The sequence below is a fragment of the Ursus maritimus genome, unplaced genomic scaffold, assembly GCF_017311325.1.
Source record: "Ursus maritimus isolate PB19 unplaced genomic scaffold, ASM1731132v1 scaffold_25, whole genome shotgun sequence".
NCBI classification, from domain to species: Eukaryota; Metazoa; Chordata; class Mammalia; order Carnivora; family Ursidae; genus Ursus; species Ursus maritimus.
The window spans coordinates 18,126,932-18,135,244 of record NW_024425008.1 but is presented as its reverse complement, the minus strand read 5'-3'; the positions used below and the strand labels follow the sequence as shown (position 1 = coordinate 18,135,244).

Here is an 8,313-nt window from a genome sequence, read left to right as displayed (position 1 = left end):
GGGTACTAAGAAAAATCATCAAAAACTTGAAAATAAGACCAAAGGAAACCTGTATGATTTTCAGCCTCCTCTTGGTGCATTGTTCAAAAGGCCTATATATTGTTCCTATATATTTGTTTGACCTTCTATTTCTTATTCATCAGGAACCCCACATTCTGTGAAGTTAACATGTTAACATGAAGATGAAAATTACTTTTGATCAGTAGTAAAGCCACCCAAGAGGTTATAATTTTCTTGCCCTTCAGGACCATAACTTATTTTATATCTAATTTAGTAATCTTATTTCATCATTGTTTAAAGTGCCTACTCACTTCTCAGTTCTTCTTCTTTATCAGTTTCCTTCATTAAGGAGTTTAATCTTTGACATAAATTCACTTTATAATGGGAAGTATGTTACAAACACTTTGAAAATGATACCTTTATTACTCTTATTTTTATTAGGAATAGTTTGAATTTAAATTTTGAATGATAATTATAGCATGAAATTATATTTTTATTAAGGAAAACAGTAATCGTGTGTGAAGTAAGGTAGTTCCTATCTCTAATGAATAAAAGCAGGTAAGAGAGAGTAAGAGACACTTATATCAAAAGAATCCATTGGGCTTAAGATATACTAACCTTCTTTGTAGCTTTATATTTGCAAAGAACCAAGCATCCTAACATTGTCCTGAAATAGCTCCATCGACTCTAAACTTCTTCTAAATTTCCTCTTAGGGTTTTCAGATTTTTCTAATTTAATCTGTTTTCTTCTACTTAAAAGAAACTCCTTGGTAACTTTTTGTTTTGAAGCCATTCTCCTAAACCTTCAAGTGGCAGGTAATGGTATAAGTAAGTTAAGTACAAGTAAGTTGTGTGCCTTCAAAAGGGGCATAAATAAAGAGGGAAAAGGACATTATCAAGAATTGGTGGGACTGGCCCTTTGGACTCTGACCTTCCTGAGGAATGTCTCCCAGAAGTAGTATGAGAGAGTCTATCTCTGAAGAACAATGAAGAAGATGGTTGGGAAGGGGATCAAGATGCTCATGAGGGGCTCACAGTTCTGCTTAGAGACCTCCATGTCTTCAATTTCATCCATCAAACGGAGCTTAGCTGGATTAAGTGGAAGCTTAACCACAAGAGAATATTTTTATCAGAAAGCCTTTCTGCTTTAGTTGGACTTCCTCCAGCATTTGTTAGAGTGCTGGGTCCAGTTTCAGTCACGACTGGGGAGAGTACAGACACATCTAAGTGAAGAAAAGTTGGTCCACGAATAACTGATTTAGGAGATGTTTTGGGGTTTGGTTTGGTTTTGTTTGTTCATTCTTGGTTTTTAGCCTATTAGAAAGTTTCAGAAATAATTACTGTCAGCAAGTAATTGGTAAAGAGTCATTTTGAACATTGTTACTTGTCCCTGTATCAACAAAAGAGCACTCAAGAACTTGTATTGAAAGAGGAATTCTTAGAGCTTCATGTCGTTCAGATCTGAAATGGCATTTGACATTTGAAGGCAAAGGAAGAAACATAGGTTGAAAGTGTACAGTGACCTATACAAGGCCACAGAGTCAGTAAGGAGATGGAGAAGGGGCAGCAGATTACAGAGAAAGAAGCACTTTACTGAAATGGGAGAAGCCTGAACTCCAGAGCTCATTTTGCCTTCAAAATTCCTTTTCTCAAATACCAGCAATGACATTAAGACGACCACTTCAACACTGTTTTTTCTGCAAAGCCCGATCTGGCCTCAGGCTACCTCTCAATCTTGGTACCAAATATTTTCAAGTTCAACAACTCTGACTGCTACTGAAAGAAGAACAAAGCACTTCCAAGGATCATAACTATGATTGGTTTTATTTGATGCCTTTGGAATAGACTGCAGATGTATTTACCATATTTATGTGTCCCACAGCTCTTGGTCTGAGGTTCAGTTGAGGTGTGCATTAGTAACTAAAATTAATTTCCCTGTTCTACTCTGTGACAGCAATTTTGAAGTACTGTAAATTCCAAGACGTGTTCATCAACTATAAGTAATTACTAATAAGTGACAAGCAAATATTTTATTTTGTGTCTGTAATTAGTAATTGCAGAGTCATATTTCCTAGAGTGTAGAGTGATAAAAACAAATAGTTTAAATCATTTTAAGATTACTTTTTTGTTTTGAGGGGAATTAAGAATTGAAAAATTATAGTGTGCAATACAACTAAGTAGATGTTTCCAAGAATTATGCCATTTTAATTGAAACTAAGAAAATCTGCATTCAATTTCACCAAGCCACATGATACTACCACATCTCTCAAATAGATTTCAACAGTTTTCTGCTTTAATATTACATTTCACTTTTTTTAATCCAAGTAATCAGAATCTTGTTTTGAAAACAAGCCATTTATTACTTGGTATGTGGCTATTTATTACTTCTCAGTTATGTTTTGCAGTCATGTAGTAGAAATGGCAGTGAACAGATCATTTCTCTAGCAATTTGGAAATGAATAATAATGCCATTGAAACAAGAGTGGCAGAATGAACAATTAATGTTTTTCAAAAGTATGTTAGTAAATCTGCACCAGAAATGGAGACATATCTACAACTATATTTGATATATTTGTATTTGTTTTCCATGTTTTACCAGAGAACATCTGCCAAGCAAACATAAAGACAGCAGAGATGTGGGAAGTAGTTTAAGTGGACCAATTTCCTCATTTTTCTTACATATGTGTCAATATTTTAATTTAATTTGAAAAATCTAGAATGACAAGTTTAGTTATATCATGGAAGTAATGCTGATGAGCAGAAACAGGACTCATAATAATAAAATAATCAGAGAAGGAAGGGATGATGGGAAGGAGGGTAGATGCTAATGATACAAACAAAAAGTCAAGGCTAGATCATGACTTTTAATGACAGAAAGCCTTGATATTGATTCTTGACTGTCTTTGAAGAAATTACTTTAACTGTTTGGTCCTCAGTCTCTCCTTTATACACTGAGGAAAGTAACAACTTTGAAATACAATGTTTGGGATCACCAAACTCTTAAAACACTTCCATTGTTTTTGAGGATTTTCGTCAAGTATTAAATTCTACATATATTTTAACATTCCATGCATATTTTAATTCCCACAGGGTATTTCTTGTCTTGGAGAAAATATGTTTATACTTATATTTATTTATATTTCTTTATCTGTATTTCTATTTATAGTTCTATATTTCTATACTATTTATAGTTCTGTATTTAAAGCATGTGATAATTTAAAAATATTTATGTTGAAAATTTTAATAACACTATTTTAACTTTTTTCAATCCTTTCCAGGTGTATTAGATAAAACTTGGTGCCTCTAAGTGGAACATTAATGGCCATTTGTTTAGTATTCAGGTAAAAATTGGCATAATTCTTAGAACCCATGACATAAAATGCCAATTCCTTGGTAACAAATACTATTTTCAAGGGAGGTGGTTTATAATCTTTGCTTTAACTGATTGCAAGAAGACCTAATTGAGTTGTAAACTAATGAATCAGTGCAGATAATTTTTAATAATCCATCATGTTTTAATTTTCAGCATATACCTCAGAAAGATTTTTAAAGAGTGAATTTGATAGAAAAAAACTTCTATCACTTCTTTTTATTTCTATGAATACTAATTCTTAGCTGACAGCATTTATAAAACAATTAATAGAAATAAATTTATGCAGAAATAAGATACTTGGGATACCTGGGTGGCTCAGTCAGTTAAGCAGTTTCCTTCGGCTCAGGTCATGATCTCAGGGTCTTGGGATAGAGTCCTGCATCGGGCTCCTTGCTAAGCAGAGAACCTGTTTCTCCCTCTGCCTGCTACTCCCCCTGCTTGTGCACTCTTATCTCTCTCTGACAAATAAATCAAATCTTTAAAAAGAAATGATACTTTTTAGCATTGTTATTTTAATCAATGGATGCAAAGGCTGATGGGAAAAAAGATCATTTATCTCATTAAGAAATATATTTCCAATTAATTTTTATGTTTAATAAATGCTAAGTTTTTCACTTATTTGTTTTTGATCAAATGTGTACTAATAACAATTATATAATGTCTGAAAAATTTTCATTTTATGCTTGTCTTATGGTCACAGAAAAAATTTAAAAAATTTCATATTTTGTGTAATAAAATTATAATAGAGTGAGAAAGAAAACATTTTACATCTAAAAATATAAAGAAAAAAATCCTGTGTAGAACTTAGAGAACTACATGCTCATTCAAGAATAGGAAAAATATCAAATATATGAATATTAGTGAAGTTAATGTTTATGTGTTTTTGAATGAATGATGCTGCATTTTTAGATTCCATTAGTATATTTAGGAGTATTATATAGCACTTTAATTTATGTAGTTTTTGTTATTTAAAATATGTTGGAAAGTAGTTCTTTTCGGTTATTTAATTTTATGATGACAATTTTTATTTTTTTTTTCATTAAACTTTTGTTTTAATGGGTCTCAAAATTCTGCGACAGACTATTGGTCAAGTTGTTTCCATTAAAAAGTACAGATTTGAAAAACTAGTAACTTAAAAATGTCACACACAGAACAAACGGTCCACAAAATATTCTGCTTTCCTTCCGAAGGTTTTGCAATGCACTGTTATACTATCAAACCTAAATGGCCAAGTTCCATGAACAGTTCTGAGAGTGTTCTTCCACCACTGATTAAGACTGGGGTGGCAGGTATTGGGGATAATATTAAATTAGCCTTCTGAGCTTTCTGGGCAGACTTGGTGGCCTTGCCAGCTCCAGCTGCCTTCTTGTCCACTGCTTTGATGACACCCACAGCAACCATCTGTCTCATGTCATGAACAGAAAAATGGCCTAGAGGAAGATAGCCAGAGAAGCTTTCAACACACATAGGCTTGCCAGGAACCATATCAACAATGGCAGCACTACCAGATTTCTAGAACGTGGACCATCTTCCAGGTTTTTTCCAGAACAAAGAACTATCTTCTCCTTCAGCTCAGCAAACTTGCAAGCAATGTAAGCTGTGTGACAATCCAGCACAGGTGCATATCCAGCACTGATTTGGCCTGGATGGTTCAGGATAATCACCTGAGCTATGAAGCCAACTGCTTCCATTGGTAGGTCATTTTTGAGGTCACCAGCTCACATGTTCCACAAGGAACATCTTTGACAGGTACGCTCTTGATATTTAAGCCCACATTGTCCCCAGGAAGAGTCTCACTCAAAGCTTCATGGTGCATTTCAACACACTTGACTTCAGCTGTAACACTGACTGGAGCAAAGGTGACCGCCATGCCAGGTTTAAGAACACCAGTCTCCACTCAGCCCACAGGGACAGCACCAATACCACCAATTTTGTAGACATCCCGAGAGGCAGACTCAAGGGCTTGTCAGTTGGATGAGTTGGTGGCAGAATGCAATCCAGAGCTTCAGGCAGTGTGGTTCCACTGGCATTCCCATCTTTACGGGTGACTTTCCACCCCTCGAACCAAGGCATGTTAGCACTTGGCTCCAGCATGTTGTCAACCAGAAATTGGCACAAATGCTACTATGTCGGGGTTGTAGCCAATTTTTTAATGTAGGTGCTGACTTCCTTAACAATTTCCTCATATCTCTTCTGGCTGTAGGATCGCTCAGTGCAATCCATTTTGTTAACACCAACAATTTATTGTTTTCTACCCAATGTGTAAGCCAGAAGGGCATGCTCATGGGTCTGCCCATCCTTGAAGATTCCTGCTTCAAATTCATCAACACCAGGAGCAACAATCAGGACAGCACCGTCAGCCTGAGATGTGCTTGCAATCATGTTTTTGATAAAGTCTCTGTATCCTGGGGCATCAATGATGGTCACATAATACTTGCTGGTCTCAAATTTCACAGGGAGGTACCAATGGTGATACCACGTTCACATTCAGCTTTCAGTTTAGTTGAGACCCAGGCATACCTGAAGGAGCCCTTTCCCACCTCAGGAGCCTCCTTCTCAAATTTTTTGATAGTTCTTTTGTGGATCCCACCACATTTGTAGATCAGATGACCAGTAGTGTTAGACTTGCCCAAGTCTACATGTCCAAGGATGACGGTGTTGATATGCGTCTTTTCCTTTTTCATTTTGGTTTAGGTTTAGCAGTGGTTTTCATGACACCTGTGTTCTGGAGGCAAACCTGTTGTGAAAATTAATGACAATTTTTAGGTATCAACTTACATATGTGCAAGGAAGTGCAGAGGTTTTTTTATTATTAGTTTTGGTCTGCAAAAGCAAGTGTTAGAAAGCCAGTGATATATTTGACCCCTCAAGAGTAGACTACTTGCATAATTTTATGTTATTCTTTTTTGTTATTTTTTATTGAGGTGGTATTTACATACCATACAAATCCAGAGGTCATGTTTTTAATGAAATGGAATTCATTAACAAGAGGGTTAACATTAACACAGATTGACGTGTGTTTTAAATTGATAGACTGTATTTTTTAGAAAAATTTTAGATTTACAGAAAAATTCAGTAGAGTACAGTCTTCTCATTTACTCTTGTCTTGTTTTCCCTATTAACATCTTCCATGAATGTGGTACATTTGTTATAATTGATGAACTAGTATAATATTATATATCATAATTAACAAGAATCTATAGCTTACATTAGGGTTTACTCTTAGAGTTGTATACCCATGAGTTTTGAAAAGTGTGTAAGGATATGTACCTATAGGGGGAGAGAGGGAAAAAATAAAATAAGATAGAATCAGAGAGGGAGACAAACCATAAGACACTCTTAATCATAGGAAACAAACTAAGAGGAAGCTGGAGAGGAGGGGGGTGGGGAGATGGGGTGACTGGGTGATGGACATTAAGAAGGGCATGTGATGTAATGAGCACTGGGTATTATATAAGACTGATGAATCACTGACCTCTACCTCTGAAACCAATAATATATGTTAATTAATTGAATTTAAATTTTAAAAATAAATAAATTTAGTTTGGAAAGAAAAAAAAGGATATGTATCTATTATTATGGTATCATATAGAATAGTTTTACTACTCTAAAAATCCTCAGCTATCCTAGTAGGTGTCAAGCAGTATCTCAGGATTTTGACTTGCATTTCCCTAATGACTAATGACATCGTGTATCTTTTCATGTGCATTTTGTGCGTTCGTATATCTTCTTTAGAGAACTATCTATTCAAGTCTTTTACCCTTTTAAGTAGGTTGTTTGTCTTTTATTATTGAGTTTTAGGAGTTCTTTATATATTCTGAATATTAAACCTGTGCTGGTTAATTTTATGTGTCAACTTGACTGGGCTAGGGAATGCTCAGATAGCTGGTAAAATATTATTTCTGGGTGTGGATTAACATTTGATTCAGTAGACTGAGTAAAGAGAAATCACTCTCACCAAAATAGTTCAGCATCATTCAAACCTTCAGGGCCTGCGTGAAATGAAAAGACAAATGAAGAATGAATTTTCTCACTTTTCCTGAACTGGGACACCCATCTTTTAACTCAGACATCAAAGCTCCTGGTTTTCAGACTTTCAGACTCTGGGACTACACCATCAGCATTCCTGTTTCTCAGGACTTCAGACTCTGACTGAATTATACTGTGGGCTTCCCTGGTTCTCCAGCTTGCAGATGACAGACTTTGGGATTTCTCCACTTCCATAACAATGTAAGGCAATGCCAATACTAAATGCTCATTTACATTATCTATCTTCTATTATCTATCTATCTATCTATCTATCTATCTATCTATCTATCATCATCTACCTATTATCTATTCATCTATCTATCATCTATCTATTATCATATCTCTATCCATCTATTGATCATCTATCTATCATCTACATATTCTCTCTCTCCTATTGGTTATGTTCCTCTGGAGACCTGTGACTAATACAAAACCCTCATCAGATATGTGCTGTGCAATATTCTTTCCCATTCTGTGGATTGTCTTTTCTCTTTCTTGATAATGCCCTTTGATGGCACAAAAGTTTTTAATTTAATGAAGTCTAATTTATCTATTTTTTTTCTTTGTTGATTATGTTTTTAGTGTTATATCTAAAAATCCATTGCCAAATACGAGGTCATGAATATTTCTACCTATGTTTTCTTCTAAGATGTTTTCTTTCTTCTATGTTTTCTTCTTTTATGTACTTAACTATTTAAGTTGTTTATCCATTCTGAGGTTTTTTGTTTTGTTTTTTTGTTTTTTGGGGTTTTTTTAGGAGTAAAATAAAGTTTCAGCTCCATTTTTTTGTATGTGGATATTCAGTTGTCCTACCACCATTTGTTGAAGGGACTATTTTTCCCCCATCAAATGGTCACAACACCCTTGTTGAAATCCATTAACTATAAATGTATGTGCTTATTTATGGAGTC

General features: G+C 34.8%; 1 pseudogene; it reads right to left on the bottom strand.

Moving 5' to 3' along the window:
- Positions 1 to 4,579: 4,579 nt before the first annotated feature.
- Positions 4,580 to 6,209, bottom strand: LOC103673977 (annotated as a pseudogene).
- Positions 6,210 to 8,313: the final 2,104 nt, after the last annotated feature.